Source organism: Sciurus carolinensis, chromosome 4 (assembly GCF_902686445.1).
Source record: "Sciurus carolinensis chromosome 4, mSciCar1.2, whole genome shotgun sequence".
Lineage (NCBI taxonomy): Eukaryota > Metazoa > Chordata > Mammalia > Rodentia > Sciuridae > Sciurus > Sciurus carolinensis.
The window spans coordinates 81876819-81902529 of NC_062216.1; the positions used below are offsets into that span (position 1 = coordinate 81876819).

General features: G+C 33.5%; 1 protein-coding gene across 3 annotated transcripts in view; it reads left to right on the plus strand.

The window, feature by feature from the left end:
• Positions 1-619: 619 nt before the first annotated feature.
• The window catches only part of Atf7ip (activating transcription factor 7 interacting protein), a 105207-nt gene continuing 80115 nt past the window's right edge, over positions 620-25711 (plus strand). Inside the window, exon 1 of one of the 3 annotated variants that reach the window (XM_047548370.1) lies at positions 620-770. The gene's annotated coding sequence lies outside the window, so the exon portion shown is untranslated. Of the gene's footprint in view, positions 771-17664; positions 17792-25711 lie in introns of those variants that run through there. The other 2 variants (XM_047548373.1, XM_047548371.1) reach the window with 2 other exon arrangements.

Sequence of the window (25711 nt, forward strand, 5' to 3'; positions counted from 1 at the left end):
TGAGCCCAGATGGCTCAACCAATAGGGCAGCGACTTCTCCAGGATATCCTGTGGACTGGGTTAAGGGTTGGTTCCCCGCCCCCCACATGATCGACAAGGATGGATACAACTTCCAGTGGGGCAAAGTATGATTTGAGGAACTTACTCCATCACAGAAAACCTGAAAAAAAGGATGCTTCCTCCATTTCCTGGTTATTAACACAGTTCAAGTATATTTTGTGAATTAAAAAAAAAGAAATGAATAAATCAATGTATCTGTTGAAATTCTTTCCCTCTGCTTTTAAACTCTCACCTATTTCTTTCCTTCCTTTCCCAAGCCTCATAGAGGGCGCTCACAAAGTGCTACTCACTGATTGAGGAAGCTCCACTCAAAAACACGCCTCACAGCGCAACTAAAAGGCACAGCGCCACCATCTCAGACTTAGTTCTCTTTTCCACGGCAGGAGGCGGGGCTAAAGTCCCTCATTCAAATAAAAAACTAGGAGATTTGCATGGGGAATGGTCAGTCCTTGCGCTTATTGGCTAATAGCACAGTGGGCGGGGTACATATTACGATCGCAGAGCTCCGCCTACATTAATTTGCATAACGGCCCCGGCGCGTGCAAGGGAGAAGCGGGTTTGTTTTTGAATCTGCGGAGGCGGCGGCAGTGGCAGCGGCGGCGCGGCGACTGAAGCGCGCGAGATTGAGGCGGCAGCGTTGGGGACGGCTGCGCGGGACGGCTCTGTAGGAAGGAACGTGGTTCCCCCTCCCTCAACTCCCGCCCCCAAAGGTATATGTGAATCCCAAGGGCTGTTCTAAGAACATTTTCTTAAATTACTATTGTATTTCTGAAGAGTCAAGACCGCATTATGGCGGCTGCGGGAGTTGTGTTTGCGCCTGCGCGGTTGCGGATCTGCGGACGGCGCTGCATGGGAGCACGTGATCTTGCGGGGTCGGGCTCTAGCTGCAGTTGTGCAGCTGGCGGGGCGGTGGCTGCGCAAGCGCAATATTCATTTTCAAGATCTAATGTTCTTGTTGGACGCCATTTGGGTTCTAGATTTAATTTTCCTCATTCTTGAGGGGTTTCGTTTTGTTACTCTTCAATTCCTACAGTTTCAAGGAAAACGTTTCCTTTATGTTGTACCCGTATACCGACCTTCATTCCCTCTCTTTTTATCTGATTCTGAGACGCTGTATTAAATTTTATGTGAAAATTGTCACTTGTGGTTCTCGGTTGAATTTCACCATTAGGGTATTGTGGGACTCCACTTTACTTTTAGGGAGATAAAGATCGGCACCTAGTGGTGTTCTCACGGGAAGTGCATTTATTTGAATTGCATTTTTGCAAATACATTTTTAACCCTGTTTTTACCAGTTTGGTTATAATGGATTGTGCACTATATACGAAATAGAATTTTAATTTTGGAAATATTGGGACAGTGAAAGAATATACAAAGTAAAGTGAAATGCCAGTTGGTCAATTTTTTTTTTTTTAAATTTATTCCCGTCAATGAAGTTTTAATTCTAATGTTTGTATGCTGAACATATGAATTTTACATGTTTTCAGTTCCTTTGATTAGTTGTCCATTTCTGTTTCAGTTAATCAGCTACTCTTTTGAAAGAAATCAGTCGATTTTCTTTACATTTTTTTTGTGATAATATGTAAGCTACAATACTTGGTGAATTTTGGTAATGAAGAATTCTACAAAGAATTTCCAGTTATTGAGGCCTTTATGAAGAAATTGAGTGGATCACCAAAAAAAAGTGTGGAGTTTAAAAATATAAACAGTGCTCTATATATGTGTATGAGACACAATTGTGTTTGATTTTTTTAAATTGTAGATATGCTTCTGTTTTTTGTTTCTTCAGGTAATTATTAAGTGTTACTGGTTCTAGTTTAAAATGGTAGTGTCACTATATTTAGATCTTATATAACACACCTGGGGTAAGTTATATAAGATTTGATGATCCTCCCTTAGTGCAAATTGCTGCTTATTAGGCTAAAAACTTATAAACAGTTTCATAAACTTCATTTGTGGGTCATATGTACAGCATTTGGTTTCTTGGTTCATTATATAAACTAAGTTTGAATCAGTCTATTGGCAAAAGAAGTGGTTATTGCTTTAAAATCTAGGTTGTTAAATGTAAATGCATCTTTATTACCCACAACAAATATCTTAAGTATTAACTAGATGTAATTGAAAGGAGTATGTTTGGTTGGTAGATTTTTTTTAATGATGTCACATGAGATGGAGTGGAATGATAGAAAAGATTCTTCCTTTTTCTCAACAATCTTAATTTGTTCTAATGTAATTCTTGGACCTCTGTTGTCTTCTACCCAGAATGAAGGCAGTTGTGCAGTCTTCACTCTTTTATGCTTCTGAGGTGGTTAACTCCCACTCCCTACTTGCATGCTATTTTAAGAGTTGAAAATACAGGGTGTTTTCTGTGTCTGTGTATGTATACATAATAGGTTAAGATAATAACTTTGATCTTAGGGCAAGGTATACTTTCACTTCCACAAAAATGAAATTCTTTGGTTTATGTATTTAAGCTTATGCTTTCTTTTGAATATACAGATGATTGCATCTTGATTTTGTATTGAAGGTCATAAGAGGTACTTGAAGAGCATATACAAGGTAAATATTGATAGGACAGTTTTGCTGTCATGTTTCTTAGAAGGCATATGTAACTATAAATGTACTAAGATTAATGAATTATCTGAATATCAACTCTGTGTTCTTTTATACTGTCAGAAGCATATTTTGAAACTAGTTTGGTGATTATGATGCCACAAAATTTTGACATATAAAGGATATATAAATGTTTAGATTAGTTTCCTTGAGGAATGAACATTTACTGAAGTTATTTAAAATCTTGTGTAGTTTTATAAATTTTATACATAAAATAGTTACGAAAAAACATTTGAATGATTAAACCGTAAATCATTAAAATTGTGTTTTTTCTTTATGATTTGAATGTGATATGTATAAATATTTTTAACATAGTCATCATGGAACTTTTGGGAGATGTTAATTAGCAACATTTGGAAATAAGCACTCTAAATAGTCCAGTGAATTTTGGGACTGCTTTTTGCATGGTTGACCAACCTACAACTGTTTTTGTCAATTAGCTTTTCATTGGAACCATAATTTATTTTCTACTTTTTTTTTTTTTTTTTTTTGTGGCAGTGTTGGGCCACACTTGTGCTAAGCACACACTTTACCACTGAGTTGTACTACAGCCCAAATTCCTGTTCTTTTAACTTAGTTTTATGAATATTTCCCCATTTCACTGTTTTCTAATATATTCCCACAATACCATACTGTGAAAATCTTCTAAATTACCAAATATTCTTTTCAGACATGTTTACAAATGGCCACATATTATCTCATTAAAAAGAATGTACTGTGACTTATTAAGCTGTTCTCTTTTTTTGACCGTTTTGTTGCTCATTTTTCTATTATAAATAATGCTATCGTGAACATCCTTCTACTTGAATCATATTCTGTAACTCAGAATATTTCTTTGACATAACAAATTGATAAAGCTTTTTTTCAAAAGCATTTCCCATATCTCTATCAATTAGGCCGGTTGGTTGGTGGGGAGAGGATATTGTAGCTCACTAACTTTTTTTTTTTTTTAAACAAGTGATGAGGTTGACCTTTTAGATTTTTATATTTGTATTTTCTTATTTTTTGTGTCAATTAACCATTTGAGATTTGGGCTCCCCCCCCCCCAAGATGGATGTTAATGCTTTTTTGTTGTTGTTATTATTAGTAACAGCTCTTTATGGATATTAGCCCTCAGCTTTTCATATTTGTTGCAATAATTTTAAACATTTCTTTAGTTTTTTATCTTCTGTTTTTGGTTTTATGTATTCAGAAGTTTTACATATATATGTAGTAAAATGCACTGCCATTTTTGTTTATAACTTCATTCAGAACTACTTTGCAGATAAAATATTATCTATTGAGAGATGAAATGTTCCTTTGTTAATTTTCTTCTAGAACTTGTTTATTTTTGATATTGGGAATTGAACTGAGGGGCACTTGACCCCTGAGCCATATCCCCAACCCTATTTTGTATTTTATTTTTTAGAGATGGTCTCACTGAGTTGCTTAGGGCCTCACTTTTTGCCGAGGCTAACTTTGAACTCTCAATCATCCTGCCCCAGCCTCCCAAGCCACTGGGATTACAGGTGTGTGCCACCTTGCCCAGCCAGAACTTAATTTTTTTGGAAGTTTTAATGAACTTTTAAAAATGCTTTTTAATTTACGTGGACATATACATGTATTTTCACATACTGTGTATAAAGATGGATTGTTAGGAACCATTTTTTTAAAATGTCTAGTTTTCTCAGAATTTTGTGTTGTTGATTCATCCCTTGCTTTGGTTACTTCTCTGATCATAACTTATGTATTACGTTTGAGCAAGCAAGTATGTTCATTCACTAGGGATATTTAACCTGGGGTCCATTGACCCTTGGAGGTTCCTTGATGTATGCAATTTAATGTGAGTGTGCATATGTGCATTTTTCTGGGAAAATAGTTACAACTTTTTTAGCTTCTCAAAGGAATATGTAATATAAAATCTAAAAACAGGTTAACAACCAGTGCTTCAAGAACTTATTCTTAAAGCAGTATTGCGTTTTTAAAATTTACAGTGGGCTATGCATTATATAAATACGTGTTTGTAATGCTATACTCTATATAAATACACTCACAATTCCTCTTTACAATTTTTTTAGCTAATCTTATCTGTTTGACTTCGCAGATGATCTTTAGATTCATTTGGTTACATTTTTAAAGATGCCAGTTAATGGTTTTGTTCAGAATTCTATTAAATCTATGGGCTGGGATGTGGCTCCGTGGTAGAGTGCTTGCCTGCATGTATGAGACCCTGGATTCAATCCCCAACACCACCAAAAAAGCAAAAACAAGACAACAACAGAATTATATTAAATCTAAATTGGGGTGAATCTTTTTGCTGTTTTTTAGGAATATGAATATATACACTTCTATAAACAAAAGTATTGTTTTTAGGAGTCTTAGAAAAATTTGTGATACCTGTGACTTTTTTTTTTTTTTTTTTTTTTAAAGAACCCAGGGGCTCTTAACCACTGGGACACATTCCCAGCCCTTTTTATTTTTTTAAATTTTGAGACAGGGTCTCACTAAGTTGCTTAGGGCCTCCCTAAGTGGCTGAGCCTAGCCTCAAACTTGTGATCCTCCTGCCTCAGCCAGTTGCTGGAATTATAGGTTTACACTACCATGCCTGGCTAATGCCTATGACTTTTTAATGCCATTTTATTGTTTTCCTGGTGCTGGTATGTTAATTGGGTTGTTATGTGAGGATATTAGGTCTGTATTTGTTTTAAATCTGCATTTAAGATGATGAGACATGAAAGTAATACCTATGTGAAGTTAGAAGTTGGGAAAATCATTTGTAAAATAAAGTATTATACAATATTTGTTTAACATAGAATTTTTTTTTTTAATGGAGGAATTTTGAAAAGTAATTTATTTCCTTTTTGGCCAAGATGGGGTCTAATCTCATAATAAAGATAAAAATCATTTTACTTTCCTAGATAGCATTTAATTGTTACATTTATCTCATAATGATAGTTCCCTAATTAGCATAAATTCATTCTCCATTAAATCTCTATGCTGATTCCAGGAATTATCATTATTATATTATTATTATCATTTGGCAGTATGAGGGATTGAATCCAGGGCTTCACACATGCTAGGCAAGTGCTCTACCACGGAGTTATATCCTTGGACCCTTTCAAATTTTATTTTGTGACAGGGTCTCACTAAGTTGCCCAGGCTACTCTTGAATTTTTGATCCCCCTGCCTCAGCCTCCAGTGCATCTGGATTACAGATGTGCCACTGTGACCAGCTGCAAATATTCTGGATTAGTAGTGATGTATTATAGTTGTAATTCTACTTTTTTTTCAGAATGAAGAGTCAGGTTATTGAATGGGGGATGTTCCTCAGTAGTAGAGCGCTTACCTAATTTGGGAATTAATATTTTCAGAGCTGCATCAATATTTATAGCATGTTCATTATGGCAATTGACGATCTTATTCACAATTATGAATCTTACACCCTGGGTCCAATCCCTGGTAACAAAGGGGAAAAAGAAAGAGAGTCAGGTTATTGCCAAAATATCATTTTTATTGAACAGGTTAACTTGAAAATTAGTGAAGAAATCAAAATATCATTTTTATTGAACAGGTTAACTTGAAAAGAAGAAATCAAGGAAATAAAGATAGAACTCAAATAGTAAAATATTATTGGCTTTAAGAAAACGAATCCTGCAAATAGATATCAAATATCAGGATATTTTTTCTTAAGCATTTTATCCTTTTTAATGAAAAATTCTGGTCTTTGGGTTTTTTCAAGCAAATGTAATTACAAAGATTTGGAAGTTTTACTTTTTGGTGTGACCTTTGGTCTTAATTGAGAACTTTTCCAAGTTCTGGGAAATTGTCATTTTTTATTTTTCAGACATAGAAGAGAAATAACAAATTAGGGACAGGCAGAGGTACTACTAGAAAAATACATATGGATAGGGGCAAAAAATGATAGCTAGTATCATGCCAGTAAAGGAGGGTCACATTTCAAATTTATAAATTTAGCAAGAATGTTACAAATGTAGTTGTGAGGCAATTTGGGAATTAATATTTCCAGAGCTGGATTAGTATTTATAACATGTTTAGTTGATTATCTTATTAATGATTGTGAATCATAGAGAATGTTTAGTTAAGTTTAACCTATTAAGAAGGCAAAGTAGTATAATTTTGTTTAGAGGCATTTCTGTTGTGGTGGTGGTTTTTAAGTGTTGTGAGGCCAAATTCATACATTGGCAAAACTAGTTTCTCACATGTAGGAAGAAGTTTAAGGCCTTTGAGTTCCTAATAGTTGTGGGCATATCATAGATAAAAATTAGGTGATGTTTTTACACTATTTCCAAAATATCATTAATTAGCTCTGGGAAACTATAGGCCTTTTATTTTTCCTGGACAACTTAGAAGTTACCCAACCATTAATGGAGCTTATCTTTTATAATCCTTCTATTTGACCCTCTCATGTTTCCTTAGAGAGCCCAAGGCTTTAAAAATTATTTTGTAGTGTTCCTTTTCTTTTTTTCCCTCTCTAAAACCTTTTACTTACAAACTTTAATTCAGCAAAGGTCTGTGTGGGAAAAATGGGGAGAGGACATCCTCCTGGAATGGATGTGGGCTGCTAGTCAGGAGGGAAACTGGTGGCAGAACTGATCAGGGCCAGTTCACTGGGTTACCATCTAGTATTCTTTCTCAGATTGTGCTACAATCCACAGAGTAAATAAGGGGTTTCTCTTGGCATTTTAGTTTATTCAAAACAGAAGTGAATTCTACAAAATTAAACTCTGTTTATGCTTCAAATTACACAGTAGAAATCATTTCATATTGGAGATAGACTGTGAATGCTAGGAAACGTTTTCTGTTTAAGAATGAGTGGACCCAGAGCTACTAGTGTTTATGAATGTTTCTAATTTTGAATTTTAGACATTTGGATTTTTGAGCTTCAAGAGAGTTATTGAGGATTTTTCTTGGCCACCTTGCAAACACATGGAAGTTCTAAGTGTCCATACAGATAGTGCTTTCCTGAGAGTCTTTTTAATTGGACCTATACAAATGTGAAATTCAGGGAAATGAATATAACATATTAACTTTGCAATCTGAAATATTCATTTTTTAATGTCTTGAGCTTTTTATTGTTCAGAATATTATAAGTGTTTTATGTTATTTCGTGTCTAATACCTGAGAATAACTACCTGTAAACACTAGTTCAGGAAAGAAGGCCCGTTTGTATGATGGTGATGTGTGATAGTAATGTTACATGTCTTACTATGTGATCTTCTTCCCTGTTTGTATAGCCCTGTTCTACTTTAGGGAACTATATGTTCATCATTCCAAGGTACTTTTACATTCTCATAAGAAATTTGAATTGTGTGTTAGAATAGTGATTCCCAGAACTATCAAAACCATGGATCTCTCCTTAGGTGACTAATTTTCGAAGGTAATGCCCTCCATTTTGAGGAAATGTAAACCTAGAAGATGAGAAGGGAGTGTAGTTTAGAAGATCAGGAGAAAAAGAACTTGATGGAATAATGTGTAATTTGAATGCTGCTGTTCATTGCCAACTAAGGTTTGGAATTTAAGAGTTTTCTGTCTTTTTACCCTTATAGATGGTCATAAGAAAGAAATGTAGAAAAGCATGGAAAGGAAAAAACCGCTTTTGAACTTTTATCTTTTAATGGTGGTAAATGTCAGAAATCAATTGAATTGAAGGCCAAGCTGCTGTAAGAGACTATGTTACTATTGTTTATTTTTCACTTGTAACAATACAGTGTAAGACTATGGTATATAAATAGCTTTGTTTTAGTATAGGCTTTCATCTCTGCATTTACTATGGCGATTGCACATTTGCTTAGTAGTAAGGGAGAAAGGACAATAGGGAGTGCATAGTCATTCTTTTGAGAGCATGATATAGAAATGGCATGTTTCACTTTGACTCATGTTTTATGTCTGATAATTGACTCATTGAGACATATTTAGCTGGGAAAGAGAGGCTGGAAAATGTGTCTAACTGGATGATCATGTACTCATCTCAATTAGATAAAAGAAAGAACCAGATATTAGTGAACAACTAACATTTAGTGCTACATAGGGAAGCTGGAGAAATGGTCTCTCAAATTCATAATTTGATACAGAAAACTAGTGTTCTGTGTTTTGAGTTAGGTCCAGTTACAATGTAACGTTGTATAACTTCCTTTGAAATGGTATTTTTTGAACTTCGTTTTTATTATTTGTGGCTGAAGTCCCAGATATTATAAATATTTATGTTATTTGATAGAACTCTTAACCCTCTCTGCCAATCTTTAGAAACATTGACTCATGATCAGTTAGTTTTGCAAGAATTGGAATTTATTTATTTGGAACTAAGAATTGAACCCAGGGTCTGTGCATGCTAAGCAACACTATCACTGAGTTACACCTCCAGTGTGATAATTGAAATTTTTAATTTTTAAAATTCAGTTTAGTATTTATAAACCTTGTACTTAACTTGCTTAATTTAAAAGGAAGGACTGGCCAGGTGCCTGTAATCCCAGCTCCTCCAGAGACCGAGGCAGGACAAGTTCAAGGGCAGTCTGGGCAAGTTAGCAAGACCTTTTTTTAAAATAAAAAGGGCTCAGTGGTAGATCTGTGGGTTCAATCCCCAGGTCTGGGGGCAAAGAAAAACCAACCAACCAACAAAAACACGGACACTTTCTGTGGAATATAAGTAAACAATAGTAACTTGTGTAGGGCAGAGAAAGTGGAATTCTATTAGGGAGTGATTCAAGGAAATCTTAGAAGAATTTTATTTATTCTTTTTATTTAAAAAAATTTTTTTTGTGGTTGTAGATGGATAACATGCCTTTATTTTATGTGGTGATGAGGATCCAATCCAGTGCCTTACACGTGCCAGTCAAGCGTTCAGCCCCTGAGCTACAGCCCTAGCCCCGAAGAACTTTATTTTAAGGAATGAATTAGAAGAGTATTACTAGTAAAGGATAGAAATTGCACATTGAAAATCTCAGTTGAGAAAGAGGGCTGTATGTTAGAAGAATTCTAAATCGCTTACATCTGGTGAGAGAAGAACAGAATTATACAAATTTAAAACAGAATAACACTAAACAACTCTCTCTGGAAGTTTTATAACTTTATAACTTTTATATTTCTTTTAAAGGCATTTATCTCCTACTTTTATGTATATAATTTGTGTACTTTATCAGCTTTTTGAGGTTACGAATATGTCAAGTGCCATATTTTAAAGACATATCTGACAAGTGCCATATTTACAGACAGATTCTAATTCAGAATAAGACCTCTATTATAATTGCTTTTAATATTCAATAAATGTTCTTTGAAGGAATAGAATTTCTTAATTTTAGGTGGAGGTGCAAAAACAGGAAGTAGGATATTCTGATTCCTTTTTCACATTTAATTCATTATCCACAGGTGTCAGAACTTTTTAAAGAGTAATCAAACATGTAAGTTACTTAGTGGCATTGCTCTCCTGATGAATTATCAGATGATTTAACAGGCAGTTTACATATAAATAGTAAATTCACTTTCAGTAACTTCAGAAATAGAAGAAAATAAGGGAAACCCTTTTGCTTATTAGGTTCTTAAAATATGACTGAAGAACATTTATACACATTAATATGAATTTGCAGAAAAGATGGAATAATATAATAATTTCATTTTAAATTTCTATAATTCTCTCCTTCCCCACCAAATTTAAGAGATTTAAAAATTGGAAGATAAAACAAACGAAAGAATGAAGAAAGGAAGAAAAATACAAAAGAAAAGGCAAAGACTTTTCTTAAAACAAGTTAGTAATAGAGTAAAGTAGAAAGAATAGTACTGCAGTTTGTATTGAGATCTGGGCAATGAAATGTCTCCCAGTAGTATTCCTTATCAAAATGGGGTTAACTCTACTTCATAGTTTTATTATGAGGATTAAATGAACTTACATGTATAGAATGCTTAGAATGTATAGAATTCATGCTTGACACATTCCTCCTCTTGCTTCAGTTATTTGTGGATCAATTAGTCATTCATGAGTATTTGTTAAGAGGCAGCTATATGCAGGAAGTCCTGCTGCACAGACTGATTTATAGAAAATAATATTTTTTATTTCTAGAGCTAACCTTTAAATATATTTTTAACTTAATTTAGAAAAACAGATTTAATAATACCACTCTCCTGTAAGAAAGTACAAGTACTTAGGGAGAGTTTTGTGAAGGAGTACTGTTTTAGGACTGACATTAAATTTAAAAAAACAAGTATTTAAAGAATAAAACCCACAAGTTTATTGCTAATATCACTAAATTTACAGTAAATCTCTTCATGGTGAAAAATCATCTTTTTTTTTTTTTCTCTTACATTAATTAGAGCTGCAAAGTTAGTCACATTTTTCAGATGGTTGTCATTTCCAAAATTAGGGAAGTCATTTATATATATATATATGCATATTATATATATATATAATTTATTTATTCATTTATTTATTTATTTATTTTTGTGGTGCTAGGGATTGAACCCAGAGCCTTAAGCATTTGAGGCGAGTACTCTACCAACTGAGCTATATATTCCCAGCCCTATGAGGATTAGATTCACATAGGCATATGCCTCCCTCCTTCCCCAAATCTCAAGGTGCAAAATATACTTCCCTTTCTCATACCTACTTCAGTTATAGAACTTGCTGACATATTTAATCAAAACTGAGAGGCAAATTGGGAGAGAGAGTGCAAGCACCCATAGTCCCAACTACTCAAGAGTCTGAGGCGAGGATTCCTTGAGCCAGGAGTTGGAGACCAACCTGGGCAATATAGTAAGACCTCATCTCTTGTTCTCTTTCACTTATTCTAATTAAAAGTTTTTACAGTGCAGGGGCTTGAACTTGGGGCCTCAAGCATGCTAGGCAAGTGTACCACTGAGCTACATCTCTAGCCCCCATCTCTTAAAAAAAAAGTTGAGCTGGGTGCAATGGCACATACCTGTAAATCCCAGTGGCTCAGGAAGCTGACGCAGGAGGATCGCACGTTCAAAACCCACCTCAGCACCTTAGCAAGGACCTAAGCAACTTAGTGAGGCCCTGTCTCAAAATAAAAAATAAAGTGGGCTGGGGTTGTGGCTCAGTTTTAGAGCACTTGCCTAGCACATGTGAGGCCCTGGGTTTGATCCTCAGCACCACTTGAAAAATAAAATAAAGGTATTGTGTGCATGTGCAAAAAAAGGGGCAGGGGGGTGACTGGAGATGTGGCTCAGTGGTTAAGTATTCCTGGGTTCAATTCCCAGGAAACCTCCCCTACTCCCCTCACAAAAAAATTGAGGCAAAACAAAATGTCCTCCCCCCCAACCCAGCCCTTCCTTGTGATCAGGCTTCTGCCCCTTAATGCACAGATTCGTCCATATAAATGTGTTAGTTGGTTTCTGATTTTATTTTGGTGTTTTACTAGCTTTTCAATAATGTACATAGGTCTAATGCAGTGATAACTTAAGAGGAAACTTGTGTCTAGATATTTTGTAAAGGGTTATGTATCATCTTGTCTTGCATGATCAGGAAAGAGTCATCTGATTTATTTCAATGAGTTTTAATCTGCTGTAACTATGATAGTTTGGTATCATGGTTCTCCAAGATTCTTGTATTTGATTCTCTTTAAAGCTTGGATTCTAAAATTTATAGAATAATACTAAATTGATTTTCTTTGAAGATTTAGTAGGCATCATTTCTAGATTTGATATGGAGTCCTCGTTCCTGTTATAACTAAATAAAAAGAGATTCATTTTTAAGTGTCATATTTCTAGTGTGGTTATGGTTACAGATTTGATTATCCAAATTTTATATTGGTAGGGAGGAGAACCTCTTATTAAAACCATACAAACAGATTCATAAAAAGTAAAAAATGACACTTTATATAGTATTTAATTATTGCTATAAACAGTTAGTAGACAAGGCCCATCACATTCAGTATTTTTCTGCAGAACCATTATTAAAGTGTTTCTGGTGTTTCTTAAGTACCTATATTAAGAACTTTCACAGGATATTTTTCCCCCTGAATTCTGAGGGTAATGGATCAAAGACATTACTTAAATTACTATTTATACAGTGTATATTTTAAATTGTAGGTTAGAGATAGATTAAGAAGAATATATTTTTATCTTAAGACTATTAAAATTATGAACTACAATTAAATCAGTTCATTTAGCATTAAGGTAATTCTTGTTTTTTTGATCTTGGATTAAATAACTACTTACACAAAATTTTCTGCTCTGTGTAATAGAATCATGAAAATTCTGGCCCATTCCTTGTTGCAGTTATTACAGATATTTATTCATGAAGTTAACTCCAACTTTATACCAGAATGCATGCCTGCATCTTGAGTCTTCTGTGTAATAGTTTAAACTTATGATGATTTGATGTAGTTCTTTTTTTCTTTTCAATGTGCTCAGGGTCAAGCTCAGGACCTAATTCATGCTAAGTAAGCATTCTACCACTGAGATACACCCCCAGACCCTTTTAGTGTAGTTCTTTACTAAGAATTTCCAGAGTTTATTTAGAAGACACATTTTTTCCCTTCAGGTACAGTGACATCAAAAATCTTGTTTGTTTCATCTCATTGCCCCAGTCTGGCCTATTTGTTCGCTGTATCTTGTATGTAACTATTATTTTAGAATTTTATTCACCCTTATTTGGGGTTTCTTTCACTACTTTCATAGGACACTTGTTTTCCATACCTATGTGTTTTTACTGTCATTTTCTGTCTCTTGGGGGAAGGAGGATCACATTCTTTAGTAGCATTTGGAGAAAGGTACACAGGAAGTATGTTTTTAAGACCATGTGCGTCTGACATCATTCTATATGTTTTACTTGACTGATAGTTTGGCTGGGTATAGAACATTAGGTTGAAATCATTTTCCTTCAGAATTTTAAAGGCATTGCTCCATCATTTTCTTGCATCTGTTATCACTACCAAGAAATTGGAATCTACTATTATTTCTGATTTCTCTCCCTCAGTGGAAGCTTGTGGAAGTTATTGTCTCTAGTGCTTTGAAATTTCATCATAGTATGCCCTAGTTTGGATCTATTGCCATTTGCTGATATTTATTGTACTTTATTGGTCTCACAATTCTTGCCTTTCAATTCTGGAAAGTCTCCCCCTCTCCCTTCCATTGTGTCCTTCCTTTCTTTCTTCCTTCCTTTTTTTTTTTTTTTTTTTTTGCAGTGCTGGGACCTCACACGCCGCTGTAAGCTAGTGCTCTGCTGAGCTACATCATAGACCCTGAAATATTTTCATGTGATTTCATTGGTAATGTGTTTTCTTCTGCCATTTTGTCATTCCAAATTTGAAGGTTTGGATGGCCCTTCCAGCTCTATTTTTTCCTCCTATTTTTGTCTTTTTGCTCTGGTAGATTTCAGCTTTATCTTGTAGTTGTTCTTTTGAGTTTTTCATTTTTGCTATCATGTTTGTCTATCAATTTCTTTTTTTCCCTTTCCCTATAGTATTCTGTTCTTAAGTGGGTGCAGCATTTTTTTCTGTGTCTATTCATGTTTTTTGAAGTGTTTTTCTTTCCCTATTGTTTTGTGCATTTTATTTTTTAATTTTTTTGTCTGCCTTCCATGTTAGACACTTTTCTTGGTGGCCTTCTTCCTTTGCTGACTGCATAATGTGATGTGGAAGATTAAAAAGTTGATTGGAATATCTGAATTCAGCAGTTTTGAAATTTTCTATGCAGTGATCCAGGTGGATGTCCTAACTTAATAAATGAAACAGGTATTTACCAAATAAATGTCTACTAAATATAGTGAAACTTTCTTTAGGTTCTATGGAATTTTCAATATGTGAAGTTTTCTAGTGGGGTATATAAAAAACGTAGGACTTGACTAGAATTCTCTTCTAGTGTTTTGTTTTCTTTTTTTCTTGTACTACATGTATACTTGGAAAATGATTATATTCTCTGGACCTAACATGGTCATGGGAAAAGAAATATGTGAAACATACTAGTTTTTAATTAGGAAGAGATAAAACATTGGGTAATCATGGAAATGTTTACCTAACTATCAGAAATTCTTTCCAGATATGTATGTTTTTACAAAAAAAAAAGGATCGGGCTTATTATAAACAGTCATATCTAAAATTTCTGATAAAGATTACTTGTGGCATTATACGATCAAGGTGTGTGCTAGTTATAAGTAGGAGAATTTAAAAGTAAGTACTTAGGGGGCTAATGTTGTGGTTCAGTGGTAGAGCACTTGCCTAGCATGGGTGAGGCACTGGGTTTAATCCTCAGCACCACATAAAAAAATCCAAATAAATAAAAAGTAAAGGCTAAATTCTTTTTTTTTAAAGTCAGTAATTATATTTTCTAGTATTCCACAGACTCTTTGGAGATTAACTATTTATGCACATAGATGCTCCTGTGTAGTGCCTGTAAAAACACTAAAAACTGAAAAGTGCTCTTTTCCCATTTTGGATTCTGTTGTATGGAGGCTTTTATACCAAGACTGACTACTATATAGAAATAAGAGTAGAGATCCTAAAAATGAAGATTCTTAAAAATGAAGAGCTAGGGTTGTAGATCAGTGGTACAGCGCTTGTCTAGCACATGTGAGGCACTGTGTTCTATCCTCAGTACCACATAAAAATAAGTAAATAAAATAAGGTGTGTTCATCTACAACTAAAATAAATTTTTTTAAAGTGTAGAAATTTCTGAGATTTTTGTAGTTGAAACAAAAACACTGGGAATTAATCTCAGTTTACCAACTGTTGAGCAAATATTGTTTCACACTATGGAAGAGATTGGAAAATGAATTAAGGTGTGATTTCTGTCCTTATATAAAGATGTAAGTAATGGAATCTGGTAAGTGTGAAGATATGAATGAAAGATTTTGAGAGAGCCTGCTTTGGGGGATGGGCATTGTGAAGAGGATTGTTAGTGAATCATTAATAGGATTTACCAGGTGAATAAGGATATTCTTTGGAGCAGAGTGTCAAGGATGTTGGCACTGGCTCCAGTTATCTGAATAGTAGCCTACCATTTTTCTTTGTTTCTGTTAAGACAGAAACACAACCAACGTATGACCACAACATATGACCAACCTCTGTGGGTTGGATCTGAGTAGTCTGTATTATATTTCAGCTTTTATTTGTTTTTTGAAGTCAGTCTTATAGCATGTTTCTCCTACCACAAATTGGTGATAAAACCTGTTAGGGTTAGTATGAGAATTGACATAGTGTATATAAAATGTATTCATCATATAGTTCTAAATATTTTGGGAGTTTGTAATAGTCCTGTCCCTCTATTAAACTTATATTCCAGTGCTACGGTAATATTTATCTGTTCAAGTCTTTACCATTTTATCAACATCTTACTTTTAATGAATAAATTTTACTTGAGCTATCATCAGAGAATCAGTTATATTTTTGAAGGATTAATTGGGCTTAGATCAAGTGAAACTTTTTTCCTCCAGATATGTACCATGGTACTTAAAATATTTCTCATATGTATTGTTCATTTTGCCTCATGGAAAATGAATATTTTTTAAAACTTAGTGATTTATTTGGTTCGTTTCGTTTTTTTTTTTTTTTTTTTTTTTGGTCATGCTGGGGATCTGTCAAACCCAGGGCCTTGTGCATGCTAGGACAGTGCTACATCCCTATCCCTAAAACTGAGTTGTTTTTAAAAAACAAAAAAACAACCATTTGTTATGGAAACTTCCAAATATATATAGAACATAGGATGAAATAATAAACTCCATGTGCCTGTCACTCAGTTTGAATGATATATCATTTCATGGGGCCATTCTCCTTTTTGCTATATTCCTACTAATCTTCCTATACCCTTAGAAAGTTTTAGTGATATATAAAATTTAGTGATGTATACATTTAGTGATATATAAAATAACACAGGATAGCTAAATTTCAGGAAGATAGACCAAGGAAGAGTGAAGGAAAATGTAGATTCCATAGCCGATGGGAACTGTCAAGCAAACAGATTCTTTTCTGTGCATTGGCCTTTTCTTGATGGCTGTGTTACTGCCAAGCCACAATTTTGAGGACGCTTTCAAATTTGTCTTATTAGTGTTTCCATGTTCAGACTGGCTTTTACCCTTTTGTGCTCCCTGTTTTCTCTTCATAGTGTCTATATATTCTGTTTGCTTTTCACTAAAAAAAAAAAAAAAAAAAAAAATTTGACCAGATATTATTAAATTGACATCTATTGTGTTCATGTTATGATAGGTGGGAAGACAAAAAATTTTTTAAAAATAAAAAAGTTAAATGATGAAAGAAAAAAAAAAAAAAAAAAAAAAAACATTGGGAGGTCTGTGGCAGGGCATGAAATGTAATTTGTCCTGGGACCACTTACCTGGGGATGTATTTATGACCATCTAGACTACCAAAGAGAAGAAATTTTTATTTTTATCGTACATTATCCAAAATAAACTTTGTTTCCATCTTAGTTCTAAAGACTTTATTCACAGGATTTCAAAAATTGATCATAAGATCTAACCATTCTACTGGATTTCACTTGAGGCATTAGATTCTGTGGCGAAATCTTTAAATTAGATTTCTATACATTGAAATTAACTTAAATGATTATTAGGATTTAAACAACTTGATTTTTCAGAAATTATAAAATTGAAACTCTTCACGATTAAAGAGCATAAAAGGTTAAAAAAAAAAAGAAAGAAAGGTCGGGGGCCTTGAGCAGGGTTTGACTTTTTTTTTTCTGGACTGAAATGGAGGCTTTCTTTCAGGCGAATTCCCTGATGTTTGCTCTGTGTGATTTGGCTCTATCTCTGTAACTGCTAATATGTGGCATGGACTTCAAGTTGTTTGGGATCTGGATGTGCCCAGAGTCTGTATTGCAAGTCGGGATTCACAGGCATTATGTTACAAACCTGGCTTGCTGCCTTCTTTTTTCTTTTTCTGTGCCCTTAGTAGCTGCATTGTTTGTTGCAGTGTATGCATTAGCTGTTGTGTGTGCTCAGTTTCCTGCAAACTGACAAAGTGGGAGGGGCTTTGTTTGATACATAGCTGGGTTTTCACTGTGAGTTCTTGAGTGCACATTGCAGCCATCTTAATTACACTTTTGTGCAACTGAGACTGTGCAGCTGTCTCAAAATGGCTGCTAACCTAGTCTTTGTAGCTGCTTAGGCAGCAAATATGTCTGTGAGGAGACTTGTCACATACATCAGGATCAAAGGTAAGAACCAATTACTTTTGTCTTTAAACATTTTAATTAAAAATCACTTGAATTTAAATGAATTTATATAGGAATGCAAACTTAGAGCTTGCTTGCTAAAAAGTTGAAATGTTTGCTAGAACTGTAAGCCTGTATTATGGAAGCATTACATAAGATGGTGAGGTCAAAGGTTAAATTCCTTTAATTTCTCACCATTTTATATTCTGTCATTGTCAGAATATTTGATCACCATAATAGTGCTTTTCTGGTCCTAATTAGCTTAATTCTCCTGTATTGGATATTTTGGTTTGTTTGATATTTATTTGTAGAAATTAAAACAATATATTACCTGAATAGATTTTTAAAAAAACAGAAGTCATAGATAAGCTATGTTTTATTCAAAGGGTGTGCCTTTTATGTTTTTTTTTTTCCCCCCGTGTATGTGGGGGTTATTAGTTGAAGCTTTCTAGGAAGAATGGTTATTCTTTATATAATCTTAGAAAAAATTTTAATACTCTTAGGTCTTTTGAAAAACATTCATTATGGGTCCCAAATCTTTCTTATCATACTGCCTCATTTGAGATTCAACTCTTTTCACGTTCTTAATGGTGCTTCACTTTTTTCTTCATACTACTTTTTGCTTTAATTGACATTCAGGTTCAGATTTTGAATTTAGGAATAAGTTTACATCTAAGCCTGGATACCTTTTTACTCTGTATCTCATGTATTTTAGTGCCAATATATCTGGAGTAAATAATTGTTTTAATTAACTGTGGTATTATGTATAGTTAAAAGAACTGTAATTCAGTAGTTTTGTAAATATGGTTTTAGAAGTTTCAGAAAGCTTTCTCAGTGTTGTTCTGAAGTAGAACCGTTTATTGAGATGCTCTAAGTCTTCCACCCAAAAAAGGTGGAAGAATGAAATTCTTATTCATGTAATATTTCAGATAGCAGAACATTTATACTTTAAGCAATGCTTAAGTCACAGTATTTACTAGTTTTTTTTTTTTGTTAATCTAAATGGTAAAGTATTTTCCTATGGCTTTGTTGGTAGAGTATTATGAATATATCCCTGACTAATGTGACATAGAACAGTAAGTCTGAACTTTCCAGATAGAGCAACTTTCTAAAAACAACGTTTTGCAAGTAAGTTCTTATTACGGAGGACCCCAATAAATAAAAAAGGGTGAATATGGTATTTTCTTGTACTCTTCTTTTATTGTATAAATTTATAACATTTATCATATCTATATTTAATAAAATGAAGACAATTAGGTAGTTATGAGAAAAACTTTGAAATTAGATCACATATGATAATTATAACATTGGTATCCATTCCCTTTAACTTATTTATTAATAATCCACTGTGGAAATTCAGTTTGAAAATAAGGCTGTCTTTATGTTCTGTTTTGACTTTCATGAAGACCTGTGTTTATAAGACTTAATAGGTTAAAGTTGCCGCCTTATCACAAACTTGGGTTTTTTACTTATTATTAGTTGCTTTTTTAAAAATATTTTTCATATCCTAATCTTAATGTAACATTATGGATGCTTATAATATGATCATTAACGTGGGCAAATCATTCAGTCATACATGAATTCATCCCTTAAAGAGAAAACCAAGAATAAAAAATTCAATATATGTGAGTTATTCTGTTGTTCATTCCTTTCAGTAAAGTCACGCACGCCCTGTAGTGAGTTTGAAAAGTAAATGTGCTGTGTGTCCTTAATCACTTTCATTTTCATGCTTATAGTATGAATAGCTTACTATCTTTGTGGCAGGGGTAGAGGGAGGGAAGCAGATTCTAGTATTTAAAATATGTATATTTAAAAATATATATATAATGCAAGTGAACTTCTTGGTTTGGTACTCTAATATTGGAGAAATGCTGAATATGTTAAAATTACTGAGCGATTTATGTTGGCTTTTAGAGTGGGACATAGGGAAATTTTGGTGATCCACTTCTTTAGCTTTCTGTTGCAGACTCTAAAATTTGATCCCATCTTTCATAAGATTATTACTTGCACTTGGGAAAAACAAGCATTCTGTGGTTATGTATGATATTATTGCTAATGCTTTCACTGCAGTGTTGTATTTGTGCAACTGTAAATATAAACTAGATTTCACTGTGATCACTTGAGGGTTGGTGACAGTATTCAAATTTTCTGTGCTGAATTATAGGTTAGTTATTATGTTGGATAATTGAGGGCATAATATATCTGAGAGCTGGATAATTGGTATTGTATATTGTCACCTCTTTTTTTGTCCCTTTTGTTCACCTTCTTTTCATAAACCATTTCATTAGCATAAATCTCTAAGGGAATTGTTGGAGTGATGGAAAGCACATTGACCAAGAGTTCAAAACTGAATTTGAATCCTGTTTTGGTCACGGTTTTCTGATATTGACCAACTCATTCCATTTTCTGACTCTTGTTTCCTCATTTACAAAATGGGTAAAAACTCCTGTTTGGAAACATATGCTGAGAATAAGTTTGCATATTTCTAAATAGTACCATGACATAATCTATAAATATCAGGCCTTGCTGCTCAGATGTCCTTTACTTTTTCAAGTGTCACTAAATCAGAGTATTTTGAAAAAGTGTGGGAAATTTTCGTATAACTAATGCTCAGCAGCAAGAAGTACTAGTTAACATTCAGTGTGTTCACTTAGTAATGTTATATATTTATGTTTGTACTGATGGGTCCTACTCTGTTAAATAAGTTAGCCATCTTTTGCTGTGTGGTGAGTGATGACATATATTTATTAAGTAAAGTCAATATTGAATGTTGGTATTACAAAATTAGAGTACTAGGAGAAATGTTTTAGTTCTGGTCTGGGTAAGTCCTCCAAACATACTGTAAGAAAATGAATTCTCTTAAAGAGATGACTTGAACTCAGGGCCTAGTTTTTCCTGTGTTTCAGTACAAATGAGTCTTTTTAAGAACAATAACATTCTCCTTCAGTGACCACAAACTGGAAGCCACCAGACTTATTTTTTGTCTTTTAGCCATTCCCACATTTCTCCAGTTGTTGACATTTAAAGTTAGATTTCACAGAAAAATCTGGATATCTCACCTCTTGAAAAACAGAAGATAGGTCAATGTTAGACATGTATTTCTTTTTAAGAACCGTAATCTACCTTGAGTAGATGCTGTCTCCTTCAGATAGGGTTTATTCTTGCTCACATTTAGTCTTTTTTAGCTGATTCACATTACTTACCAGTTCTCTGTAAGTTGGTCATCTTAAATCCTGATATTGCTTATTAAGTATTGACAGCCTTAAATATCTAAAATAGATCTAACCTGGAAGAAAGTAAATATAATTAAAATTTTACTTTTAGGAGAACCCTAGCACATGTAAAAATCAGTTCATTCTCTGGAAGATAGGGCATATTTGCTAATCTTTCACTTTGTCATAATTTTTATATCGAGCACAATGGGACCAATCGAAGGATATCCACAAAAAGTGACAATCAATTAAAAATAAAGGGATTAAAAATGCTCATTAGAAACAAATTCTTTGAGGTCTTTTACTGTGATAATCCATTTTTCTGTGGATGTTATCACTATTAGAGACATCACTGCCTATCTACTCAGTGTTCTTAATGGTGATACCAAATAAGAAAAAGTTAAACTGTATTTTAGATATGTAGTTTATTGAACAGGTAAGTAAAATAACATAAAACGTGTTTTATGTGCCCCCCCCCGCCCCCACTGATTGAACTAAGAAGGGCAGCACTTAAAATGAATAAGGGTTAAGAAAATTTTCTTAATTTGAAGTGTTTTCTAGAAGAACTTTTTTTAGACTAGATAATGTTAGAGGGTATTCTAAACATTTCTCTTGAAAATTCACATCTGTTTACCTTTATTAATTTAACATTAACCACGTCAACTATGTGAAGATTATCTGAGTGTTGCATAAAAATGATAGTTTAAAATCTTGATTTTAAATTTGAATTCTGCCTTTTCCAGAGTGAAAGCCAGGTTCTTAATATTCATAAAATACCATGATGTTGGTAATGCTAAGCAAGTGCTAAAAGACACCAAAACAAAACACAACACAACACAACACAACATTATTCCTTTTTAGAAAACAGCTTTTCAGTTAAAGGTAAAACTTTCATAGAAATTGAAAATATGGTTAACTGCACAGGAAATGTGGAATCCCTACTTTACTACTACTCACACTCACAAAAGTGATTTGAGGAGAAAGAATAAATAACATATTCAAATATATATTTTTTAATTGTTTAGTTTAGAACTTTCACAAAGTATTCTCTCGGTGATTTGTAACAGTCTGTTATTAGTCATGAACATGTGATTATGGAAATAGTACAAACAGCATTGCCTGGTGAATCTAGGCAGTGAAAGAGGGAGTTTAACACCAGAGAGGTGTCTGAGGAGTTATTTTTGCTTTTGTTTGAGGGTATCTGTTTTTCCTTTATGAAGTCAGCCAGATTCAGCGGCCAATAGAAATCTGACTGGTGCTTTCCTTTGCTGGATATAGAAAGAATGAAGGCATGTGTAGTGGATGGCATTAACATAGAGCCTGGAAAGGTTATTCCCGGTCTGGTACTGCTATTACTTGTATAACTTGGGATAAATTACTTAACTTCTTTGTAAACCAACTCTGTGGTTTAGAGTTAGGGTGAATCCATGTGCTTCCATTGGATAAAGGTTAAATGAGAAATGTATATATACTCCTTAGATTCCATACCTATTTGTAAGTACTCAATAAGTCTGGTATTTTTATGGGATGAGTCAAGTTACTTAATTTCAGAACCTCAGTTTTCTTATTTTTAAAATGGGAATAATTTTATCATACAGAATTTATATTGGGATTTAAATGAGGATAACAAATGTAAAGCATCTGGTGCAGAGTCTGATGCAAAATAAGTGTGAGTTAAATACTTGTTACTTTTCTTCCACAGGGTTACCTTTAACACAGATTTTTATTTTTCCCAATCATTTCAAGAAGAATGAATTTGGGGTGAAATCTGGGTTACTGGGTACTTTAGAAAAAGATTTTTAGGAGAGAGGGCACTGTTAAGAGTGTGGCTGATTTAAAATCTCACAGTGAAGACTTTTAAAGAGCCTAAATGGGACAAAACAAGAATTCTTATTTGGGGTAAGGTATCATAGTGGAATTTGATAAAAACAAAGCGAATTGTGATGCTTGGTGTACAGGATTCCTGCCCTCATGACCAAAACATTTTTGGGAGGAGCAGGGAAGACACAAAGTATACTGGACAAGGTTACAAATACTGAGGGACTATGAATACTCTGGGATGGGGTAGAATAGATACCTAAGAACTGTCTATGAATATCACTCAGAATGTGGTCTGTGAAGAACTGTTTCTGGTCCTCCATGACATATTAGTGGAAATTGAGTTTTGAGAGATTTTAATATCAAATATGATGAACTAATTTTTTGTCAGTTGCATCAAACAATAATAAAATTGAGGCTCATTTTTGCCTTTTTAATTTTATTTTTCAAATTCATTTTCATTGCATTTTACAAAAATATTTATCTGTTATGAACTGGAAGTAAGATATCAGTCCTTTGGTGTTATTAATTTGAGAAGTAGTGAACTAGAGCAACAATTTCTATTTTTGGCACTTTTCTAAGCAAGTTATAGAGATTTTGCTTTTGATTAATTCACTGTCAGGTAGTGTATTTGATTTTAAAAATAATGCTAAGTGCTTGTTATTTATTGTATTTTATGCTGAACTAAATGATTTCAGGACTTTTGAATTTTAAGTACTTTTGCTCAAAAGTTGGATGCATATACAAGTAGAAAAAGGGGAAGCATCTAAAAAATTAAAAGTAGGAAAGAATATTATACTTCGAAAATGTCTAAGATCTTTTGAATCTAAAAAGTTAAAACTACGAAGGAGTACAGTACCTTGACAATTTCTAAGATCTCTTCCAACTCTGAGATTTTATGATCGATGGATGGTACTTAGAAAGCTCTTGTTATAAAACCTTAATTCCCACCAAGTATTAATTACATGGTTTATACCATGTGAAATTATATCATTAAATGTTTATGTCATTTCATCTGCTGCTGATGGGGCACAGATCCTGAGAAGAGAATATAGTTGTTTTTAGGAAATGTTCTTTTCTTATTTGTAGATTACCTAGGTAATACGATTATCTACATATTAGAAATTTACCTCATTATCTTTTTTATGTAGTATGGGTAACTTAAGTGTGTTTTAAGACAGCTAAAAATAAGATATATTAAAAAGCATATTTTGGATAACCCCTAATTAGCATTTTAAGTGGTTTTTCATTTTATTACAATTTCAGATGTGCCACTAAATTAGTTTTTGGATTGTTTTTTGAAAGTGAAGTTTAAGGTATGGATACTTTTAACAAAATAAGTTGAAAAATAGAAGTGGAGATATAATGTATTAGTAAATCACAAAGTAAATAATTTTTTTTTTTTTTTTTTATTTAAAACAAGGGATATCCATAGGTAATGACTCAACTCTTGTCCATTCAAATCTGGGCAGTAAAACCAGTACATCAGTGATTTTTTGTTTTGTTTTGTTTTGTTTTGTTTTGTTTTCTTTAAATGTGGTCCTGCAAAGTGCGTTCTCCTGAGGATATTTTTCATTTAACATGCCTGGGTTTTTTTATACTGAGCACATCCTTTAATAATATTAATTAGTGGCAAATGTGTTGGATATTTAACCATCATAACAGTGGTACCTGAAGATGTACAAGTCTTATTTGGGAACCCTTATACAATATGATTTTTATAACAAATCTATTAAATGATATTTACTGCTTAATTGATAAATTAATGATATTTGAAAAGTGGTTGTAAAGTGGAATTAAGATAAATTTTTGGTGATGCAAAATATAATTTATACTTACAGTGATTGTTAAAAATAGCAACCATTGACTTTTAAGTAATTAGTAACCTGGTTACTTGGCATAGTAAGCTAAGGATTTTTAATATTTATGAGGGTTAAAATATTTTTCATGTGATGGGAGTATAATTTCAGTTATATAAGATTTGTAAGTTGGTGTTCTTTTATTACCTGAATTTGACTTATATTAGTAAATAAATAGCTAGATATATTCTAGAACCAGTTAGGGCCTGTTGGGGAACAAATGGGGAGGGTTTACATAGCAGTACTCTCCTTTAGTTTGGGCTTAAAATGAGGATTGCTTTATGTAAATTGTTCTTACTGGCGCCAGCTAGCTGTAACTGCAGTCTGGCTGTGCTAGGGCAGCAAATAATATGTGTCATGGATTTTCTGTTTGGAATGTATAAGAATTTAGCCTTTGGAATGGAAGAACAGAGTTGATGCATTAGAATAACAGAGTGGGACCTTCACAATTGACAGTAAATATGTGAAATAGTGAGAAGCCATAAGTCTTTTAGGCTTTTAGTTCTGCTTTTATAGGTTTATGCCTATTGATACTATTGGGTAATATGTGGGAGGTACTTAACTGCACACAGTTGCTGCAGACCCAATAGTTGACAGCATAGAAAGCAGTACAAAGAATTCTGATTCTGGGCATTTTCACTTGAAATAGTCATTTTGAAGGTATACTTTGTGTGTTCTGTGAGCTTCATAGACATGTTGAATGACGTTTTTGGCTTTTGTGGTTAATGGGATGTTTGCTGCACAAACTATATAACAGATGTGAACCACTGTTTGAAAGGAATTTTAATATGTAGCCAACCTACTGTATTCCTGTTTTTTCCATGAATAAGAATCAAACAAGAAATTTTAGACTCAACAAGGCTGACCTAGAAGTCTGCATTAGATTTTAATATTTATACAAATGAACTAAATAGCAGTGATTTACAGAAGAGGAAGTTCTTTTCACAGTATCAAGCTGCCCACAGGTAAGAGATTCAGGTCCTTTTTCTGTAACACCCCCCTAACCCTCCTCTCCCAAGCTTTATATCTTTCTC